This window comes from Microcaecilia unicolor, chromosome 9 (genome assembly GCF_901765095.1).
Source record: "Microcaecilia unicolor chromosome 9, aMicUni1.1, whole genome shotgun sequence".
NCBI classification, from domain to species: domain Eukaryota; kingdom Metazoa; phylum Chordata; class Amphibia; order Gymnophiona; family Siphonopidae; genus Microcaecilia; species Microcaecilia unicolor.
In genome coordinates this window covers 55,234,884-55,258,783 of record NC_044039.1, presented here as the reverse complement: position 1 = coordinate 55,258,783, position 23,900 = coordinate 55,234,884, and positions in this window count along the sequence as shown.

The following is a 23,900-nucleotide window of genomic DNA, read 5'->3' as shown; positions in this document are numbered from 1 at the left end:
GGACAGGAGGGCTGCTAGACATGGGTGGATGGAGGAGAGGGAAGGGAGAGAGAAGAAATGCTGGACATGGATGGAGGCTGAGGGAAGAGTGAGGAAGGAGATGAGATGAGGGAAAAGGAAGAGAGGAGAAAAACTGCACGTGGATGTAGAAAATAGGCCAAAGCTGGATCACTGGTCAGTGAAGTCTGCGGAGGACCCAGCTTTTACTTACAGATGTAGGGCAAGAAATGAAGAAGAAAGGCGGAAAGTAAAGAAATAAATGGAAAGGAAGCCCTGGAAACAGAGTTAAGAGGACAGATAGCAGCAGAATCAGATACTGAGCCAGCATGATCAGAAAAACAAAGTCACCAGACAAGGTAGAAAAAAATCATTTTATTTTCATTTTAGTGTCTGTAATATGTCCAATTTGAGAATTTACATCTGCTGTCTTATTTTGCACTGGGTATACTGGAGCTGTAAACAGCTTACAGAAATTATTTTAATGAAAAAACAAATCACGTTATTTTTTCTCCTATACTAGTATAATATTTCAATTATGTCTGTTTATATGCGCTATGGCTGGTATAAGGGGTGTTATCAGAGTGAAGCTAAATTGCAACTGCATGAGCGGCACTAAAGATAAGTGTTCGTCAAATGTGATGTGATTGATGTGTTTTGTTGATTAAAGTTATGAGGAGGTTTTTTTTAGCCTATGAAGATTCCATCCCAGTTTAACAGACACAAGTATGTACTGAAACGGGAATACAGAGGCTTTTTTCCTCCTCACATAAGATGAATAGCAACTGTTAAATGATTGAGCCACTTTGGTTGGTATAAGGGGTGTGGCAGATGTGGGTGTGGCTACAATATGGGTGGGGTCATATGTGGTGACTCCGCCCACAATGAGTACCGGCACCCTTTTTTTCTACAAAAAAAGCACTGCCCAAGACCCAAGACACTTTTTTCCCCACCTCCTGGTTGAAGGGGCATTCCCTCAAAAGTGATCCATTGTTTCTGTCTTCTGCCCACACTCCGCTCTGGGACAATTTCTTTCCTCCAGCTTCCTGCATTTCAAATTTCCCCTCACAAACAGCTTTCCTGAAAGGCCAGCCAGGTGAGACCAGAAAACTTATGTGGCAACCTGTCATGTTAAGAGTTCCAAACCCTTCTTCATTACTGCTCCTGGGCAATCCCTGATGCTAACTTCTGGGACAAAAATACTGATGTAGAATTCTTTCCTCCATAGCCTTCCTATCCCCCTCTGCCACCTCTACTGCTGTGATCCCCCACCTATTCACTACCCTAACCAAACCCTTCTAATAATCCGCTATCCTCCTTTTCCCTGCACTCACCCCCTTCACTGACCCTCCCCCTTTCCACCTTGTCCAGACCTTCTCCCACCCTTTTTCCATATTTTCCACCCACTACTACTACTACTATTATTAACATTTCTAGAGCGCTACAAAGTGTACGCAGCGCTGTACAAACACAGAAAAAAGACAGTCCCTGCTCAAAGAGCTTACAATCTAATAGACAAAAGTAAAAAGTAAAGAACCTGGAGGGTTCTGCCTTAACATTGCCCCCAAATTAATTGGAGAAATAATAAAGTCAGGAAGAGCACAGGTTTGACCATCCCCAGGCCGCCTTTTACCCTGGGAAGGTATGTCACGTCCATTTTCACCATGTTCAAACGATTTCCCCCACAGCATTTGGAAAAAGATACTAAGTACTGCTGTGTACAGTTTCTCTGGCAACAACCAAATGTAGGAGGAAGGTCTTCATGAGACAAATCCTCTCTTGAAAACTCATTCTCCAGACCTTCCATCTTTCCACCCTCTCCTGGGCCTCTTTTAGCTTCAATTCCCAATTGTGCACATCATCTCCTGCCTTCTGAAATTCGATCCCTAATACCTTTATCCTTTCTTCTGTGTCAGGAAACCCCCCCTCTAGCTGGAACTTGTGCTCCTCATAGCCAAGCCACAGCGAGTGGCACTTTCCTCTGTTCACTTTAGATCCTGATGCATTCGAGTATTCTGTCATTTTGGAGCTTAGACTCCCCACCCTCTTCCTTGTTTTGCCACCCACATAGTGATATCATCTGCATATACCACTGTCCTCAAGACCTGATCCTTGCCTAGTGTGATTTTCTGTCAAGGACCCGCCCTCTCCTCCCGCTTCCAATCTCCTCACGAATGGGTCGATCACGAAGACATAGAGGAGGGGGCTAAGTGGGAATCCCTGTCGTACTCCCGCTGACATTGGAAATTCCTTCCCCAGCCAACCATAGATCAGCATGAAGCATGTAGCCCCCTGGTACAAAGTCCTCACCCAATGGATAAACTGCGATGGTATTCCGTATTGCTTCAACACTTCCCATAAGTATTCATGCTGCACTCTATCAAATGCCTTTTCCTGGTCAAGAGTTAACAGAACTTGCCCCTCTTCTTCCAGCTTGCTGCTCTCCACCTCTTCCCTCACTGTTGCAGCTGCCTCCAAGACTCCCCTCCCTGGCACCCCGCACATTTGCGAGGGAGATAACAGGAAAAGGGGGCACTCCCCGCAATCTCTCTGCCAAAACCTTTGGCCATAATTTTCATGTCTAGATTTAGCAATGCTATTGGTCTCCAATTGGCCAGCTGCACTTGATCCTTCCCTTTGGAGAGGAAGGATCAATGCAGCCCCCTTCAAAGATGGGGAGTTCCCTTTTCCCTGCTGCCTCCTCAAATACTTTGACTAACAAAGGTTTGCTAGCTGTCTTTAAAAGTCTCATAGTATTCTGCAGGCAATCCCGTCTGGGCCTGGGGTATTTTTCTTAGCTAGGCCCTCGATTGCTTTCTCTATTTCCCTTACCTCCAAGGAGCAACTTGTCCCAATTCCACCTGCATCCTTTCCTGTCTTGGTGTTTCTGCCACTATTGTTTCTAAACCTGTTCTGGAATTTCCTGTCTTGAAAGATACCTCATAAAATTGCTTAGCTGCTTGCAGGATCCCCTCCTGAGACTCCCAGAGTACACCCTCCTTGTCCCTCAAGCCCCAAAACCCTGCTCGCCCCAGATTTCTGCTTACAGCTCTGATACGGATCTGGAGAAACCAACTTTCCTGTAGTCCCTTTTAATTTTTAAAGTTCCCACCTATCATACTGCAGGTCTTTAACTGCTCTTGTACTTCTTTATCTGTTCTGGGTCCTCGCGGTCAGAAATCATCCTATCCAGTTTTCTCCGCAATACTGCACTTGAGCTGATTCTCCATCCCTTGATATTCTTCCCTAATTTTTTTTAAAAAAACTTTTGTGTTTGTTTCTTAACATTCCCCACTAGTCAACTATAAAACTCAGCCTTCCATAATAGATATTTGGTCCTCCAGAAATTCTGTGTACCTTGTAAACCCTCCTCCTTCATTAACCATCTTGCATTTAACTTCCACAAGCCCTTCCCTTTCTGATAAGCTGCTGTCCCTCCCAGACAGGCTTCCACCATCAAGTGGTCCCGTACTATCTGCCACTCACATGTTTGGTATCCTCACACAAGCTCCTTCTTTCATAAAGATCCTGTCTATTGTACTCCTGTGTTCACCCCTAAAATATGTAAATCCCCTCTGTTCTGGGCAGTGTTGAATAAAAATGTCTATCAAACCGCTCCCTTTGCCACCTCCCTTAGCATTACCCCATTCATTACTCCACCCCATTCATTCTCCGGCTCAGTCCAGTGCTGTTGTCACTGTGTTTAAATTCCCTCCCCATAACCACCTGTCTGGATGTGTATAAGAAGGGTCATACCCTAAGAAACGTTGTTCCTTTCCCACTTCTTCTGAGGGACCGTAAGTATTAATGATCCTTATACTCTAGCCCTGTGGAGGAGTGGCCTAGTGGTTAGTGCAGTGGACTTTGATCCTGGGGAACTGAGTTCGATTCCCACTGCAGCTCCTGGTCAAGTCACTTAACCCTCCATTGCCCATGGTACAAAATAAGTACCTGAATATATGTAAATTGCGCCTTTGAATGTAGTTGCAAAAACCGCAGAAAGGCGGTATATCAAGTCCCATTTCCCTTTCCCTCATTATCCAGAATAAGGCACCAACCTAACTCTACCTCTATCACCTTATGAATATCCACCCCCACCCCCTGAATAAAATTGCCACCCCACCACCCTGGCTCCCCAGCTATTGACCAGACCGAAAGGTCCTACCCTCCACTCTTTTTTGCCTGATCAAGGTTGACCAGTGAATCCACAGAAGCAATAAGCAGTAAGCAGGAGAATAGTCCACGGATCAAGCAGAGTCTTACTGGGCAGGCAGCAAACCCGCAGAAGGGAAACCAGGAACCAAACAGAGCTATAGGCTGGCGGCAATCAGTAGTAACCAGGAATCAAAGCAGGGACTTGGGCAGGCAGCAACAGGAGAATAAACCAGGAAACAAGCAGAGTCTTGGGTATGCAGCAAACCAGTAGAATAAACCAGGAAACAAGCAGGGTCTTGGGCAGGCAGCAAACAGTAGAATAAACTAGGAAACAAGCCGGGTCTAGCTGAAACTGAAAGTAGCAAGGTTAGCACTGCAACAAACTCTCACAGATGAAAACTCTTCTGAGGACCTCTGTTGCAAAGGCAAACTAGAAAGGTTCCAGGTGGTTAATAAAGGCAAAATACCAGGGAGGTCACCAGGTAAGGGTGCTACTTAATTCCAAAATCCCAAGACAGTCTGAAGGCTGGAAGATCCGGGACCGGACTGGAATGATTTCTGGAACATGGGAAACAGCAAGCAGACAGTCCATCGCAGCCACCAGGTCTGACCACCAGGTGGCAAAATGAATGAGAGCATGAAACATGGCACAATTGTGTTAGTACCTCCCCCTCAAGTCTTCCCCGGACCCCCTGGAGGTCTGGGTTCCATGGATATTTCTGGTGGAATCTGTTGGTGAGTTTAGGCGTGTAATCAGAGACCATAGCACTGGATGCGGGTCGCAAAGTGATCGGTTGAGGACAAAGCTGGACTTTGTCAACGGAGCTGGATCGAGTGACCAGCGTTAGAGTAGTGCTGTTGGCCATGCGTTGCTGTGAGCTATTCTTAAGATCCTTAGATCTCCGACTAGCAGGACTGCCCCGAACCTTAGGGCCTGGGTCCTGTCTTCCAGGCAAGGTATGAGACAACAAGCCTCAAGGAATCTTCTTAGAAACCCCCGGTGGATGGAATCTTGGTTTGGACGCGGTGCGGGTTTCAACTTGAAACTGACCGCGTCTGAGTGAAACACAAGCGGTGGCCAGAACAACTGCAGAGGCATCAGAGTCCAGGGACTGTGAGTCACTAATATCATTCCATGCATCCGCACTCTAAGTCCTGCGGTTCGTCGTCCGCGCCTTACAAGTCGGAGGAATGAGACAATATTCTCTGCAAGACTTGCTCCAGTCCATGATCTCACCACTTCCCCAGTTAAAAGTCAGATTGTGTCTCTGTAGCCAAGGTAACCCCAGCACGATGGGTTGTACGGCTTGTCTGGAGGACATATAGGGAGATCCATAGGCGCCCATATAAGAGGCTTTGGGAGGCTAAGCCTCCCAGCCCGCCACTGCCCCGATCCGCCCCGCCCCCGCCGTACCTTAAATATTATAGTTTTTTGCTGGAGTCGTGGGCAGCCGGCATTGAAGACATCAGCAGGCTTACGCCGGTTCCAGCAGCCTTCCCTTCCCTCGTTGCAAGTCGGATGATGGCTCCGCCCTCGTAGAACAGGAAATACGTCAGAAGGGGGCGGAGCCATCATCCGACTTGCAACGAGGAAGGAAGGCTGCTGGAACCGGCGTAAGCCTGCCGATGTCTTCAATGTCCGGCCTTGCCGCGACTCCAGCAAAACTATAATATTTACAAGGTACGGCGGGGGCAGGAAGGAAGGAAACAGGGCAGATGGTGAGAGGAGAGGAGGGTTGCTGCACATGGTGGAAGAAGGGGAGAGGAGGGTTGCTGGATGGAGGGAAGGGGAGAGGAGGGTGCTGGATGGAGGGAAGGGGAGAGGAGGGTTGCTGGACATGGGAAGAAGGGGAGAGGAGGGTTGCTGGCATGGAGGAAGGGTGAGAGAGGAGGGTTGCTGGAACATGGTGGAAGAAGGGGGAGAGGAGAGGGCAGGGGAGAGGCGGGTTGCTGGATGGAGGGAAGGGGAGAGGAGGGTTGCTGGACATGGAGGAAGGAGGGGAGAGGAGAGGGCAGGGGAGAGGGGTTGCTGGATGGAGGGAAGGGGAGAGGAGGGTTTGCTGGACATGTGGAAGAAGGGGAGAGGAGGGGTTGCTGGATGGAGGAAGGGGAGGAGGGTGCTGGACATGGTGGAAGGAAGGGAAGAGGAGGGTGCTGGATGGAGGGAAGGGGAGAGGAGGGTTGCTGGAGATGGGGCAGAAGGTGAGAGGAGGGTTGCTGGATGGAGGGAAGGGGAGCGGAGGGTTGCGGAATGGTGGAAGAAGGGGAGAGTGAGGGTTGCTGGATGGAGGGAAGGGGAGAGGAGGTTGCTGGACATGGTGGAAGAAGGGGCGAGGGATGAGGGCAGGGGAGAGGAGGGTTGCTGGATGGAGGGAAGGGGAGAGGAGGGTTGCTGGACATGGTGGAAGAAGGGGAGAGGAGGGTTGCTGGATGGAGGGAAGGGGAAAGGAGGGTTGCTGGACATGGTGGAAGAAGGGGAGAGGAAGGTTGCTGGCTGGAGGGAAGGGGAGAGGAGGGTTGCTGGACATGGTGGAAGAAGGGGAGAGGAGGGTTGCTGGATGGAGGGAAGGGGAGAGGAGGGTTGCTGGACATGTGGAAGAAGGAGAGAGGAGGTTGCTGGATGGAGGGAAGGGGAGAGGAGGGTTGCTGGACATGGTGGAAGAAGGGGAGAGGAGAGGGCAGGGGAGAGGAGGGTTGCTGGATGGAGGGAAGGGGAGAGGAGGGTTGCTGGACATGGTGGAAGAAGGGGAGAGGACGAGGGCAGTGGAGAGGAGATTTGCTGGATATGGGTGGATGGAGGAGAGGGTAGAGGGAGAGAGGAGGGTTGCTGGACATGGAGGGGGAGGGAGGAGTGAGGAAGGAGATGAGATAACAGAAAAGGAAGAGAGTAGAAAAACTGCACATGGATGAAGAAAATAGGCAAAAGCTGGATCCACTGGACAGTCAAGTTTGCAGAGGACCAGCTTTTACTTACGGATGTAGGACAAGAAATAAAGAAGAAAGGCGGAAAGTAAACGAAATAAATGGAAAGGAAGCCTGGAAACGGAGTTAGAGGACAGATAGCAGCAGAATCGGATACTGGGCCAGCACAATCAGAAAACAAAGTCACCAGACAACAAAGGTAGAAAAGATCATTTTATTTCATTATAGTGTTGGAATATGTCCACTTTGAGAATTAGGTGGTTCAACATTAATGTTTATTTACTTATTTATGACATTTTATCCCACATTAAACATGAATTAGGATGTTTTGTGGCTCTACCTGAGAATTGTGATATTATGATCCCTTGTTTCAATATTGTTGACGGTCTACATTTTCCGTGTGGGTGTATATTGTGGTATTAGGTTCTGCCCAGTGTAATATTTATGGTTACAGTAAGGTTCAGAGTGTGTTTTTGCACAAAAGTTGTGCATAGTGTTTTGCAGTGAGCGATTGTGGTTAGTATATGCTTTGAGCAACCACTTTATTCTTTGACATATGATACATAGCTAATATCTAATTAATAAAAGGTATTGTGACATTTATTATTTATTTTTCTGTGTGTGATCAGACAATTATGGATTTAAGCTCCACCCCTGGCCCCGCCCCTAACCCCGCCCCCTTTAGCCTCCCAAACAGTTGGGCCACCGACCGCCTATGGGGAGATCTCTTTCCTTATGGTCCCCAAATACATAGGTGCACCGGAACCATTTGTGTGCTTATGTATCCTTGCGTGTTTCATAGACTTGAGAGAATCGGAATGGTCTTCGATTAACTTTTGTATAGGAATGTTAAATTGCCGGACCAGGGATTCATTTATAAAATTCTCCCCCTGCCCAGGAATTACAAAGACCTCAGTATGCTCCTTTCTTTGGTCTAAATCAAGCACTGCTGGTAATAACACTTGATTACAAACTAAGCCAAAAGATAAGCCCACTATGGTACCTGATCAGAGGGTCCAGGTTTAGTCGGGCACCAGTCCGCAAAATGTCCAGTAGTACCGCAATACAGACACAGATTAAGGTCCGCCGTCTCTGCTTCTCTTGCATCGATGAGAGGAGTATGACCCAACTGCACAGGCTCTGACGGCTGTAAAGGAGGAGCCCTTCTGGGACTAGGATCCTGTGGGGTATCCCAAACACTCAGTCTCTTTGAGCCTATCTTTTCTGTAGAGTGCCGTTCCCAGTTATGCTCCTGAAAATGGATGTCTATCCATGTTACAAAATCCAATCAGGTCATCTAACCTGGTCGGAAGTTCACGTCCAGTCAACTCATCCTTAATTGGGGTGCCAACCCCTTGCCAGAAGGTCGCGACCAGACTCTCGTTATTCCAGGCTAATTCAGAAGAAGCCAGAGTGCGGAACCTAATAGCATAGTCACCCAGGGTCTGGGTTCCCTGTTTTAGTCTCAGGAGTGCAGACGTGCAGAAGTAACTTCTTTTCCCAGGCTCCTCAAAAACCATTTAAACTGATCCAGGAAACTATGGAGATCATGAAGCACCGGATCATTCTTTTCCCAGAGGGTGGGGCTGCCCCAGGCTAATGCTGCCCAGACAGAAACGACAAATGTAAGCTTTTCCATTTACTGATAAGCACTCTGCTTACATGCAGCTGCAGGGAGAAACTAAAATTATGTGATGACAGAAAATCTAGCAAATCTGAGGGCTAGCAGGCCCATTTTACATACCTAGTATAGGGAGGGATATACAATGCTCACCATCCATCTTTGTGTCCCTGTCTTTCCCATGCTCAGCATCTCCATTCTCTGGTCCCCGATACTTCCCTTGTCCAGTATCTCCCCTGGTCTCTTCTTAAATCCATCATCTCCACTCTATGTCCTATCCCCTCCCCCCTGGACAGCATCATTCCTACGCTGTCCCTATGCTCCCCAAGTCCAGCATCTCCTTTCTGTGTACCTATTTCCTCCCAATCTAGCATCTTCCCTCTGTGTCAATATACCCCTCATGTGTCTGACATTGCCCCTCTGTATCTATATACCATCCCTATGCAGCATCTCCCCGTTGTGTTCCTGTTCTATGCTCCTCTCCATGCCACCATCTCCCCTCTGTTTCTGTATACCTCTGTGTCCACATTCTCCCCTCTCTTCCTCCCCCCACCCAATGTATCTCTTCTCTTACCCCACCCCATCCAGCTTCTCTTTCTCTCTCTCTTCTAACCTGCCCTTCCTTTTCCCCTTCCACTGTGGTTCAGTATTTGACCTCACCTTCCTTCATCTGCTTGGTTCAACATCTCTCTTTCCCTTCCCTTCTATCCCCCTCCCACCTGCAGATCCAGCACTTCTCTCCCTTCCCTCCAGCCCCCCTCCTGTAGGTCCAGCAACCTCTATGCCTTCCCTCCGCAGCCTCCCATGGTTCCAGTAACTCTCTTCCTTTCCTACAGCAGCCCTCCCATGGGTCAGCACCTCTGTGCTTTCCCTCTAGAAGCCCCCCCCCCCATGGATCCAGACCTCTGTGCCTTCCCTCCAGCAAGCCCCCCCCCCAACAGGTTCCAGCACCTTTCTGTCTTCTGTTCAGCCCTTCTTCTTGGGCCCAGTACCTCTCTCCCTCTTTCCATCCCCGTCCCATGGGTCCATCTAGGGGGGTGGCTTCCGGCATTTTAGCTGCTCACGGTGACTTTCAAAGCATGGCAGCAGCAAGACTCCCACACGCTGCCCTGCTGCTGCCAGTACTCGCTCTTCCCTTTACTTCAGATGCTGAAGTAACTTCCTGTTTCTCTCAGGTAGCTGCAGTAAAGGGAAGAGGCAGGTGCCGGCAGCAGCAGAGCAACGTATGGGAATCGCTGCTGCTGCTGGGCTTGGAAAGTCACCGTGACCAGGTAAAATGCCGGGGGGGGGGGGGGGGGGGCATGCAAGCTCTGCCTCAGGCGGCATCTTGCCTTGGGCCAGCCCTGCTAAGTAGATAACATCTATGCGGGCCCATCCTCAATCCAATTCTCTGGATACCCAGTCAAAGAATTAAATCAGATCATTTGGCATGTGATTTACCTTTGATTAAAACCATGTTGTCTCAGATCTTGTCACCTATTGGATTCCAGGAAAATTCACTATCCTTTTCCTATCAGCTATAGTTTCAAGCTTCTTCTCTGTCACCACTTTGTGAAGAGGGACCACATCCACCTCTTCTCCAGTCCCATGGATCCCTCCCCATCTCCAAGGATTTATTAAATCTTAAGAGGAACACCATAACCTCTCAGAGTTCCCTCAATTATCCTGGGATGGATCACCTTTAAATTCATAAACACTTTTTCATGAATGTTTGTCTATCCACTCCATTCTCATATGTACCTTTGCTAGTCAATCATTGGTCCTTCTCCAGGATTTTCTTCTGTGAAAATAGAAGTATTTGTTTAGCACATTCCTTTTTCCTCATCATTATCCACATAGTGATTCACAGGCACTCTTTCAGTCTCACAATTTCATTTTTAGTTTCCTCTTCACTAATATACCTGAAAAAATTCTTGTCATCCTCTTTACATTTCTAGACAATTGTTCTTCCGCTTGTGCTTTTTGCCAGACATATATCTCTCTGGCTTCTTTCAGTTTCATCCAGTATGCTTCTTGTCCCCTCTCCCCTTGCACCAGGGTTGCCAGTGGAAAATTTTTTTCCAGCCCCGATGGAGCCCAAAAAACAGCCCCAAAAACCCGCCCAAACACAAACCCCGCCTGACACCCCACCCCGCGTCATCAACCCCGCCCTCCGCGTTCATCAACCCCGCCCCCGCCGTCACCGGCCCCGCCTCACACGTAATCGGCCACGCCTCCCACGTCATCGGCCCCGCCTCCCCGTCATCGGCCCCGCCTCCCACGTCATCGGCCCCCCCTCCCACGTCACTAACCCCGCCCCAAAAACGTTCATTAACCCCACCAAAAACGTCACTAACCCCGCCTCCCCCCCGCGGCCGAAAAAAACCGCCCTGAAGGCCAAAAACAGCCCAAAAACCCGCAACCCGCCGCGGGCAAAAATTTTCCGCGGGCGGTCGCGGAAAACCGCCCAATTGGGCGGTAAAACCGACCCACCTGGCAACACTGCCTTGCACTGATATTTATATTAAGCCAGTTTCTCTCCCCTCCCCACCCCCTCCCCACCCCCACTTGCATAGATATTTATATCAGGCCAGTTTTTCCTCCAGGGATATATCATCCCACCCTGTCAGTCAGGAAGAAGACCAGCCCAGTTTCTAGGTGTTATGGGATGGGAAAAAGGTCAGAAAGAACTCCTTTACTTGGTAAAGCAATTAAGATTCCAGCACTGTTCAACATGTAGAACTTTATCTGTCTACAAATATATTATCACACTTGAGACAGGAATAAGTTGGTAAAAAAAGTTTATATAAATGTTTAAGTCCCCATTTTAGAAAGCCAGGAAATGCATATTAAAAACCCAAGTATGTGCAAATGGTAAGGGGATGTGGTCTGGGCGTGTTTTGGGCAGGCTAGGGTTGTGCCTAAAAGATATACATTTATTCCGCATTTTGTAAGGGAATAAACATCAGTGTGCATTTCAGAAGGGGAATAACATCAGTGTTCTAAAAGATATAAATTAGCAGATTCTGTTCTAAATATTAGCAAACTTCGAGACATTCTGATCTGGATGTCTCAATTCGACTTTTATGTCAATTCTAAAACAGGGCTGTATGTGTTCATAGTATTATTCTTTACAAATCCACACAATATTTAGCAATTGCCCTGTTCAAACTGCCCATACCCTTTCCCCTACAGATCACAGGCATACACAGAGGCAATCATATGCACAAAATATACTGCTCACATGCAGAAAAACATGTGCACACAGACACATACACATGCAGAGGGGTTGGAAAGACATTCAATGTGCCACGCTTCGCATGCTTTCCGTAACTTGTTCACCAATGATGTAGAACAGTCATTTCTTCTGAAGATAAGTTCCATTTGCTTTGTTCTGTTTCCTTGTAAAATTCAAAGAATTTGAATGGTATCAGATAACATTTTTTACAAATAAACATAAGGTATTTGTGTAGTTCATTAGGGTCATTTTAGGGAAACTGTTTCTGCTAAAGGGCACAAACTCAAGCAGGTCTTCATCTCACACTAAGTTTACTTCATGATCCCTTTTTAAAGAGTGCTTTGAATAGTGCCCTTTGACACATTCTTCTGTAGTTTTTATGTTATTTTGCACCCTTTTCAGTCAAATCAGATTAATTTTGTACAAATATCATCTGGCTAGGATCCAGGGTCCAGGCCACTCTTGCAAAAGTAAATATGAACACAAATATAAGACCTTAAATAAAACAAAATTCTTTTTGAGGAACAAGAACCTTATTGTCTAGACTGGCAGATTTACCTGAAGCTGTTTTTGATCCGTAATTGAAAAATTGAGCTCCAAGCGGCCAAAGCATACAACGAAATGCTAAAGACATATGGGCATTGGCATCTTCAATTACCTGGCAGTAGTGGCTTCCACAGTGAGGTTTTCCACAGAAATCTGCTTTTGATGCATTTCAGTAATAAAGAGTAAGTCAAGGTAGTATAATAATTAAGATGTGTTCCCAATTTAAGGCCTCCAGTATTTTAATAAACTTACTATGCTAGCATAAGCTGTGAAAATCAGGTCCACCTTGTAGGACATTACTTCTGTTTCCATTACTTCTCCATTCCACAAATACACCGGTCAAGCTCACCTTAGCTGTTTTGGCCTCCAGTAGGCAAATAGCAGTAGAATACTGAGTTTTCCCAAATACAGTATCTCCTTTTGTAAAAGGGAATACTTAACCACTATTCAGGCTGTTTTTCAAACCCTTCAAATAGGTCCAAGGGCATGAATACAGCTATTCACAGCACCCAGAAGGGAAAGCCCTCTTTTGCTTCCCTTTGTAAGATTCCACTTTATGTCCTTTCTTACCCACAACTTGCGATTCTCCTTCTTAACTATATGGAGGTAGCTATTTAGTGGGATTTAACTGGTTAGGAAGGCTCCTACCTGCTTAACAGCTTACATTTTATTAAAATCTCTCTGACCAGCTCTACCACTGATATTCAACAGTACTTAATTAGATAGTGACACTGAATATCAGCAGACTGCCGCAGCACTGCTTGGGGGTGGAACCAGGACTTACCTAGTTAGCAATGATTTTCAATCTGCTACATAGCACTAGGACAGCAAGAAAACTGTCCTAACTTTGGGGGCCCTTTTACTAAACTGCATTAAGTTTTGGGCTTAACACATTATAATGTTAACTAAATGTTGTAAGCCACATTGCGCCTGCCAGTGGTGGGAAATTGTGGGGTATAAATGATATAAATAAATAAATAAATAAATAATGTGAGATTTTAACACATGACAAGTGCTTAATGCGCTTTAGCAAAAGGGTCACTTTATACAGGCAGTTATCCAGGTATCAATCTGTCAGCAGTCGGATAGCTTCCAGAGGCCACCAAACACCCAGATATTCAATGCTGGTGCCCAGATTAGACTCTAGCATTGAATATCTGGGTATTTTCTGCCCATAGCAGTCAGAGCCTTTGTAACCACTGACTGCTGCAGGCTCAATATTGGTCTGATGATTTTATTTGCCTGCCAGAGGCCTTTAGCCCAAAATAGTTAATGCTACCCCAAAACAAGAATAAATCTGAGTCTTCTCCCATTTAGTGTACAATATTAAAGTCACATAAAACATAAAACACCAACAAAGAACTACAACAATCCAATAGGAGAGTTAAACACACAGATATCACCCATATCAATAAAGTCAGTGGTTACAAAATCAGATATCCCAAGCTTCTTTTCCTTCATCCTTCCGGGAGAGACATGCCAAAAGCACAGATAATCACCTCAATGACTGTTTCTATTATATATAAGTGTTGCAATACTGGGACAGACCGAAGGTCCATCAAGCCCAGTATCCTGTTTCCAACAGTGGCCAATCCTGGTCACAAGTACCTGGCAAGATCCCAAAAAGTACAATACATTTTATGCTGTTTATCCCAGAAATAAGCAGTCGATTTTCCCAAGTCCATTTTAAAACCCCACTAAGCTAACTGCTTTTACCACATTCTCTGGCAACGAATTCCAGAGTTTAATTACATGTTGAGTAGAGAAATATTTTCTCCGATTCGTTTTAAGTTTACTACTTTGTAGCTTCATTGCATGCCCCCTAATCCTAGTATTTTTGGAAAGAGTAAACGAGCGATTCATGTCTACCCGTTCCACTCCACTCAGTATTTTATATACCGCTATCATATCTCCTCTAAGCCGTCTTTTCTGCAAGCTGAAGACCCAGGCTGTTTCAGCCTTTCCTCATAGGGAAGTTGTCCCATCCCCTTTATCATTTTTGTCGCCCTTCTCTGTACCTTTTCTAATTCCACTGTAGAGATGCAGCGACCAGAATTGCACACAGTATTCAAGGTGTGGTCGCACCATGGATCGATACAAAGGCATTACAACATTCTCGTTTTTATTTTCCATTCCTTTCCTAATAATACCTAACACTCTATTTGCTTTCTTTGCTGCCGCAACACACTGAGCAGAGGGCTTCAAAGTATTGTCAACGACGACTCCTAGATCCTTTTCCTGGTCAATGACTCCTAATGTGGAACTTTGCATCACGTAGCTATAGTTCAGGTTCCTCTTTCCCACATGCATCACTTTGCACTTGCTCACATTAAACATCATCTGCCATGTGGATGCCCAGTCTCCCAGACTCGTAAGATCGCCTTGCAATTTTTCACAATCCTCTTGCGATTTAATAACTTTGAATAACTTTGTGTCATCAGCAAATTTAATTACCTCACTAGTTACTCCCATCTCTAGATCATTTATAAATATGTTAAAAAGCAGTGGTCCCAGCACAAACCCCTGGGGAACCCCACTATCTACCCTTCTCCATTGAGAATACTGACCATTTAACCCTACCCTCTGTTTTCTATCCTTTAACCAGTTTTTAATCCACAATAGGACACTACCTCCTGTCCCATGACTCTGCAATTTATTCTGGAGTCTTTCATGAGATACTTGTGTAATGCCTTTTGAAAATCCAGATACACAGTATCGACCAGCTCACTTTTATCCACATGTTCGTTCACCCCTTCAAAAAATGTAGTAGATCTGTGAGGCAAGATTTCCCTTCACTAATTCCATGTTGGTTTTGTCTCTTTAATTCATGCTTTTGAATATGCTCTGTTCTTTATAATAGTCTCTACCATTTTGCCCAGCACCGACGTCATGCTTACTGGTTTGTAATTTCCCAGATCTCCACTGGAACCTTTTCTAAAAATCAGCATTATATTGGTCACCCTCCAATCTTCCGGTGCCATGCTTGATTTTAATGATAAATTACATAAATACAATACGATGACAATTATTTTTTTATTATTGTATGTTTATATTTATTTGGCACTTGTTATGCCACCTTTCAAATTGGAGACAATCAAAGAAGTTTACATAATTTAAAATAGAAAAAATGAAAAATCTACAAATCTTTAATAGAAAAAAAGGGTTTTGCTCACAACTTTTTCAGTTGTAGCTCAATGCGAGTTAACATACAATGGAAAATAATATGAGCTGACTCATGCATTATTTTATCTGTTTAATTTAAATGGAGCGAAGTCGATATAAAGGTTCAACAAAAAGTGGAAAAAATTAATGTTATTTCTTGCAGTTTAAAAAAAAAGAGACAGTGATTTGTGCAGCATACTGCCCTTATCTGTTAAAAAGTGGCATTAACAGTGCCTACCTGCAGCACAAGTATCTGAACACATTATCCATACATATTCCCTCTATACCCCTTTCATACCTGTTTCTGACAGTCACTCCTACAAGCGTTTAGTATTGGGACTAGGACTTATCTGGTACCCATGCTTACACACATACACCCCTAAATTTGGAAAAACCACTATTGACACCACAAGTCTAACAAAAAGAGCTTCCTTTATTAAAATCTACAAGAGGAAAACAGAGTTTGTTTACATAATGTTGCTCTTTCCCAGTGACAAAGGCAAAAACCTGTATGAAATGGTAGTGGGGACATATGAATCCTTCTCTGGTCTCCAGAGGCAGAACCTGAGTACATAGAAACATGATGGTAGATAAGGGCCGTATGGCCCATCCAGTCTGCCCATCCTCAGTAACCACTAATGCCTCCTTTTTCTAAGCGAACCCACGTGTCTGTTCCACGCCTTCTTAAACTCTGACACAGTGCTCATCTCTATGACCTCAACCGGGAGGCCATTCCACGCATCCACCACCCTTTCTGTGAAAGCGTATTTCCTCAGATTCATCCTAAGCCTATTTCCTCTTAATTTCATCTTATGCCCTCTCATTGCAGAGATTTTCTTCATTTGAAAAAGGTTCATCTCCTGTACATTAACACCACTGAGGTATTTAAATGTCTCTTTCATATCCCCTCTCTCCTGCCTCTCTTCCAGCATATACATGTTGAGGTTCATGAGCCTGTCCCTTATATGTTCTATGACCGACACTGCTAACCAATTTTGTAGCCGCCCTCTGGACCAACTCCATCCTGTTTATATCTTTCTGTAAGTGCGTTCTCCAGAATTGCACACAGTATTCTAAATGGAGGCTCAACAGAGATTTGTACAAGGGCACTATCACCCATAGGAGCCAACTTTTCAAAATGATTGGGGGTGCTGAATTTTTTTTTTTACAGGCAGTGCATCTCTCCCCCCCATCTTAAAATTCTGTCCACTGCAGTCTTCACCTGGGCAGTGGCAGCGCCACTCATAGGCTGCCTGCAACCTGCACCAGGACTTCTTCCCTGAACAGTCCCACCCCTCAGTCCCCCTGTACTCTGCAAATATAAAGAGATGCAAATTTCAAAAACTGACATATTTCAATCACTATACTATAGGTTAACAAATAAAACAAAAAATGGAAAATATGATATCATTTTTGTGGACTAAATACATTTTTCAATAGCTTTCAAAGGCCAAAACCTCTTTCCTCAGGTCAGGACAGTATACTGCTGTTATGGTATTCGTTCTGACACAAGAAAGGAGGGTTTGGTTTCCAACATTAGTATCAAAAATGTATTAAAATTAGTCAGTAAATATCCACCTTACTTTCCATTTTCTGTATTTATTAACACAGCTACCACACTACTTTATCCTAAACTAAAAATAAAATTCATTTTTTCCTACCTTTGTGGTCTGGCCGTTTACGTTTCTAATTGTGTTGTTCCCAGTCTCTTGTTTCTTCTTTCCTCGATCTTAACTTTCCCCCCCTTTCCAATCCAGCGTCTTCCCCCTCTCTCCCCCCTTTCCTTCCAGCATCTCGCCCCCTCTCTCTTCCCCCTTTCCATTCAGCATCTGCCCCCTCTCTTGCTCCTTTCCATCCAGCGTCTGCCCCCTCTCTTCACTCTTTCCATCCAGCGTCTATTTTCTCCCTCTATGTGTAGTTTTTCTCCTCTTTTCCCTTTCCCTCATCTCTGTCAGTATGCATCTCCTTCTCTTTCTTCACTCCCCCATCCATATGCAACTCCTTCCTCTCTCTTCCCATCTCCTCTATCCATGTCCACCATTTTTCCTCTCTCTCCGCCCCTCCATCCATGTTCATCTCACTTCTTCTCTTCCCTCCCCTCCATCCATGTCCAGCATTTCTCCTCTCTCCCCGCCATCCATGTGCATTTCCTCCTGGTCCTCCTTTCCTCCATCCATGTTCAGGCATTTCTCCTCTCCCTCCATGTGCATCTACTTCCTGTCTTTCCTCCAGTCCATGTCCAGCATTTCTCCTCTCCCCTCCCCTCCGTCCATGTGCATCTCCTTCCTGTCTTTTCCTCTCCTCCCATGTCCAGCATTTCTCCTGCCCTCCCCTGCATCATGTACAGCAACTCTCCTCTCTCCCCTGCCCTCTCCCCCCATCCATATCCAGTAATTTCCTCTCTCCCTGCCTTTCCATCCATACTACTACTTACATTTCTATAGCGCTACTAGATGTACGCAGCGCTGTACACTTTAACATGAAGAGACAGTCCCTGCTCAACAGAGGTTAAAAAGTCACACTTTGACTTAGCCAGCTTTACTTTCTAGTGTGCTGTGACTAGGACAAGTTCCAGAACTTGTCAATATCAATTAGGAGACAAACTAACTGCCAGAATTAGAATTCAGGATTACACTCCAAGAGCCTGCACTCTTAAGAAGTGCTATTCTCCATGCATCTTCCATTATGTGTACCATTTACATACCAAATCTTTCTCACAGCTCTTTAATTACTGTGTTACAGCAAACATCAGCAACTGACAGAGGATTTGAGGTAAAAAAAAAAACAAAAAACACAAATGCAAGTGTGCATAAGGAGGCCAAACTGAAGAGGTTTGTAGCTGAAAGGTTTAGGGCTCAAGAAGAGTATGCCTGTAGTTAGGAGAACACCATGAGGTAGACATTCAGCTGGTGCTTAACTTTAAAATGTGTAACTTATACAATTCAAATAACATGTACTTTCAATGGCAGTTACCCACCTAGTCTACCAACTTATAACCTTTAAACAGTCACTTACTTTTTTAAAAGTCATACCTCAAACAGCCTCTTTTCAGATGGGTAAATTTTTCCATGTCCCATGCTTCTGAATATAAAAACCTAGTTTTACCTAAGACTGCAGAATACTAATCCTTGCATATTATACAAAACTATCCTGATAGCCCTTGATATAGTCGCCATCCTGCTGTAGTAGTGATTTATTTTACAACCTTTGACCGTGCATACTTATGCAGCATTTCCTATCCTATCCTTGTGGACGACACAAATTAAACTTTTTTCTACCTCCTGTAGTTTAAAATCTATTACTTTGATTTACCTGACCGAACGACAGTGAAAGCAGAGCAGCGGGCTGCCTCTTCAGTCTTCTCCGTCCTTCCCTCTCTTAGCGTCCCGCCCTTGTGTAAACAGGAAATGAGGGCGGGACGCTGAGAGAGGGAAGAACAGAGAAGACTGAAGAGGCAGCCAGCTGCTCTGCTTTCACTGTCGTTCGGTCAGGTAAAATCAGTTTTAAGCGCTGGCTGAGCTGCAGGAAAGCAAGGAGGACAGCTTTCAAAATATTGGGGGTGCTCGAGCATCCACAGCACCCACGGAGTCGGCGGCCTATGCTATCACCTTCTTTTTCCTGCTGGTCATCCCTCTGGCTTTAGTGTTGACTTTTTCTACCTACTTGGCCACATTAATGTCTTTGGACACAATCACCCCGAGTCCGGTCTCTTTCATACATAGAAGCTCTTCACCCCCTATACTGTAGCATTAAATCTTAGTTGCCAATTTTCAGACCAGTCTTCGCCAGATCCTTCCTTTTGCTATCCACACCCTCAAGGGTGTCCACCTATTACAGAGTTAGGCATCATCCGCAAAGAGACAAACTTTACCACACAGACCCTTCTGTAATATCACTCAAAAAATGTTTAAAGGGCCAGCCCATGGACCGACCCTGCGGTACACCACTTGTAACATCCTTTTCCTCAGAGCAAACTCCATTTACCACTACCCTCTCTCCTTCCTTTTAACCAGTTTTTAACCTAGTCAGTCACTTTAGTCCCATACCGAGTGCACTCATTATTTATCAGTCACCTATGCTGAACTGTGTCAAAGACTTTGCTAAAATCTAGTACAACACATCTAGCGCCTCTCCCACATCCAACTGTTTGGACACCCAGTCAAAGAAGTCAATCAGATTTGTCTGACAAGATCTGCCTCTAGTGAAACCATGCTGCCTCGGGTCCTGCAGCAGTGGCGTAGCCAGACCTGACATTTTGGGTGTGCCCAGAGCTAGTATGGATGGGCACTATGTATATAGGTGTGAGTAGCATTTCTTGGGATACTCCTAAATAATGCCTTAGAGTGCACTTGATGAAGGATTTCTAATGAACAGTCTGCCCAACAAGTGTCTTCCATCAACATAAACCACATAAATACTTGGAGCCTATGTTGCAAACCTCAACACCACCAATTCTGAACACACAAATATCAATAACAGCACCTTGAAAAAGGCAGCGGTGAATATACACAACAGCAATATGTGTCCCATTGGAAAAGCCAAACAAGTCAGACTGATATAGATCCCCTCACAAGCCACATGCCAGAAGAATCTTTCACCTTGGTCACATGCAGAACACAGACCAACCCTCATCAATTACAGAATAAAAGACCAAAACTTTTAAATTGTCCTGTAACTCAGGTAACAGACAGAACAACTAAAGGGTAAGGGGAATTAAAGAGGAGGGGATAAACATCTCAAAAAAGATATAGTGGAATTAGAATATATCTGCCTGCAAAACATAAATACAAACTTTTCAAGGCATGCAAAGTTTAATATGCCACATCTGACAATTGAATTTTAAGTATAGCAAGGACAACCCTATTTAAACACACAGCACTCATCCTTTAGGATTGCCCCTGGAAAAAGTAGTTTACCTTTAAACAAAAAAAAAAACAAAAAGGAAAAAAAAACAGCAATACCATCTCTGCCCAATATTATGTACAAACTGTAGGGAAGAGTTATACAACTGAAGCAGCTTGGTTTCATGGGATTTTCGGAAGCACTTGCTGGAAAAAGTCATATAATCTACAGGATTCTAAGACACTGACTCTCTTCAAAGATCATTCTGTTTCTGAGTCTGACGTCCTGCACGTACAACGTGCAGCAACGTCAGACTCAGAAGAAACTTTCGGCGCCAGCTTAGTGGAAGAAGAAATGAAGGACCTCGGCTTGGCTGGAGGGGGTTGGGGGTCCCCCGCCAGCGACGGAATTCTTTAACGGCAGCCGGCAGCGGCAGGAGGACGCGGACCTCGGCTGGCGGGGGTTGGGGTCCCCCGCCAGCGAAGGTAGGCGACAGCAACGGCGGGGGGAGGGTTGGCAGCGGTAGGGGGGTCCAGGGCAAAATCTGCGGGGGCCCAGGCCCCTGAGGCCCCACGCAGATACGCCCCTGGTACATACACACACACCAACTTACTGTTGTGTATTTTGAGAATTAAGGTTGGAAACCTCAATAAAAGATTAAGAATTAAAAGTTTCAGGTACTCTAGCTCTTCTACCCATATTCACATTTTTGTAAGGTTGATAATACACAGTCAATTAACAAACAAACAAAAAAAGGATTCATTGATAAATGATTTTTGCTACTAGCATAGAACAGGAGGAAAGCCCCCAAATAGGCCCAAAGGTAATGAGCTATTAACAGGATGATTTAGCAAATTCCTAAGGTTTTACAATTGGAGAATGCATTCTGATTCACTTCTCAGGCTGTGTTTACAGCACAGGAACTGCCTGATAATGCTGATGCTGTTTGTAAACTTAATTACCGCTCCGGGTACTCATGCCACCATCTTTTCGTTCCCTTGCTTACCTTGAGCTCGATCTGCTTGGGTCGATTTAGCAGGTTTAGGATCAGTCAGTCACTCCACAATTTGTCCATAGGTTCAGCAAGCTTGTTGAGAGAATCCGTGCTCAAGACAAAATGCTGATAAATATGAAGGGGAGCCCAGGAGCTCGGCAGGCACATGTCCTCCCACTACTATAACTACTACTGACGCGTGTGAGGGGTGGGGGCAGGAAGGAACGAGGGGGAAGCCTGTCCGGGAGCTGAGGGCAGGAAGAGCTGCCTACAGCTTTGCTCCAGCCATGCATTTGGGGGGGAGGCAATGCCCCCCTCGCCCCTCCAAAACTATGCCAGAGTTTCTGGAGGACTAAAATCTGGTGAGCTGCTGTTTTTTTCTGCCGGCTTTAGACATGCCTGCTGCAGCTGCTCAGATGGGGCAGAAGACTGTTCACTCTCTCTCCCGCTGCAGCCTAATCGGCGCCTAGAGGATCGGCACTGATTGGTGGAGCAGAACAAACTGGGCGGGCCTGAGCTGACACCCGTAGCTACGCCCCTGTCCTGCAGTCCATTTGATTCAAGAAACCTCACAACCCTCTGCTTTAGAAGCGTTTCCAATAGTTTACTCACCATTAAGGTCAGACTGACTGGTCTGTAATTTGCAACCTCCTCCTTGCTTCCGCTCTTGTGCAGAAGGACCACATTCAGGCTTCTCCAGTTCTTCAGGACCACTTCAAATTCTAGGGAAGCACTGAACAGGTCAGACAGGAGAGCCGCCAGAACTTCTCTAAGTTCCATGAGTACTCTCGGATGTATCCCTTCAGGTGCCTTTGTCTACTTTTAGTTTAGCTAGCAGCTCACGAACACAGTCTTCCGAGAATTGATTCAGGTCTACCATACATCCATCCTCATTAGCATTTGTCTTCTGCGGTCCCGCCACTGGCCTTTCATCCATGAACACTGAACATAAATATTTGTTTAGCAGTTCAGCTTTACCCTTATCTGCTTCTACATATTCCTCCCCCCCTCAGCCTTGAGCCTCACAAGCTATTATGGCACTTCTTCCTGTTGCTTACATATCTAAAAAATGTCTTGTTCCCTAATTTTACTATATCAGCTATCTTTTCCACTGTTTGCCTCTTAATTTTTGTGATAGCTTTTCCAGCTTCTATGAGCTTTTCCAGGTATTTTTGCCTGTCTTCCTCTTCTGAGTCATCTTGTACTGTATAAATATATACTTCCTTGATTCAGATCCTATCTATCAGACAGGCAACAATCCATAATGTTTGGCAGCAACTCATTGCCACCATGGGCACTGACCTGTGGTGTACCACAAGGATCGATACTGTCACCTATTGTGTTCAATAACAACCTCAAGCCACTAGCTGAGCTGATTCAGTCAATGGACACTCAGTTTTACATCTATGCAGATGATGTGCAGCTACTCATACCCATTGAACCTGACTAACCTACAGCTCTGAATAAACTGATTACCTGTCTAACATCAATTCAAGAATGGGCTAAACACAACAAACTTTGCCTGAACCCAAGTAAAACTGAGCTTCTCTGGGTCCCTAACACAAGTGGATACATACCTGACATCAAAATCTGTTTTGGGAAGTACGAATTCCCCCTCAAATCACAAGTCAGGAACCTTGGAATACAATTAGATTCAACACTTACTCTGATTCCAAAATCCAAGCAACCTTCAAGAGCTGTTTCTATTATTTGAGACAGCTTTGCTGCCTCTCTCCTTACATCGAGAAGGTAAATCTTATCCCAGTTGTGCGTGCCATGATAACATCAACACTAGATTACTGTAATGCACTCTATAACAGTCTGGCTACAAAGGGCCTGCACCAGCTCCAATTGATTCAGAATGCTTCAACAAGACTAATAGAAGGTTGCAAGTGACGTGACCACATCACACCATTTTTGCAAAAACTGCACTGGCTGCCAGTACAATACAGGGCTAAATTTAAAACTCTATGTCTGATCTTCAAGGCTCTTAAAGGAAATGGCCCAGAGTACCTGAAGAATAGGATGATCCTCTACACATCTCCAAGGACACTAAGGTCTTTCCAAGGACTATCACTAACCACACCCTCTCCAAAAGACATTACACAATGTAATACCCACAAGCGAGTCTTCTCCGGAGTAGCCCCCCACCACACACACTCTGGAATGCACTTCCTGAAACGCTCTGCTTAACACAAGACAATCTTTACTTCAGGAAGCAGGTGAAAGCTTGGCTCTTCAACCAGGCCTTTAATGAAAGAAGTAACTAACTTGTTAGTTTCACACACAAGGAGTGTCACGGGCTACACATACTGCAGCAGCAGCACATGTTTATCCACTCCTATCCTAGCTGAGATAATATTTAACCATCTCTCTGACCTCATGTGCACCTTTCTTTAAATTAGTCACCTTATGTTCTAACTCCTCTTACTCTCTTACCTATC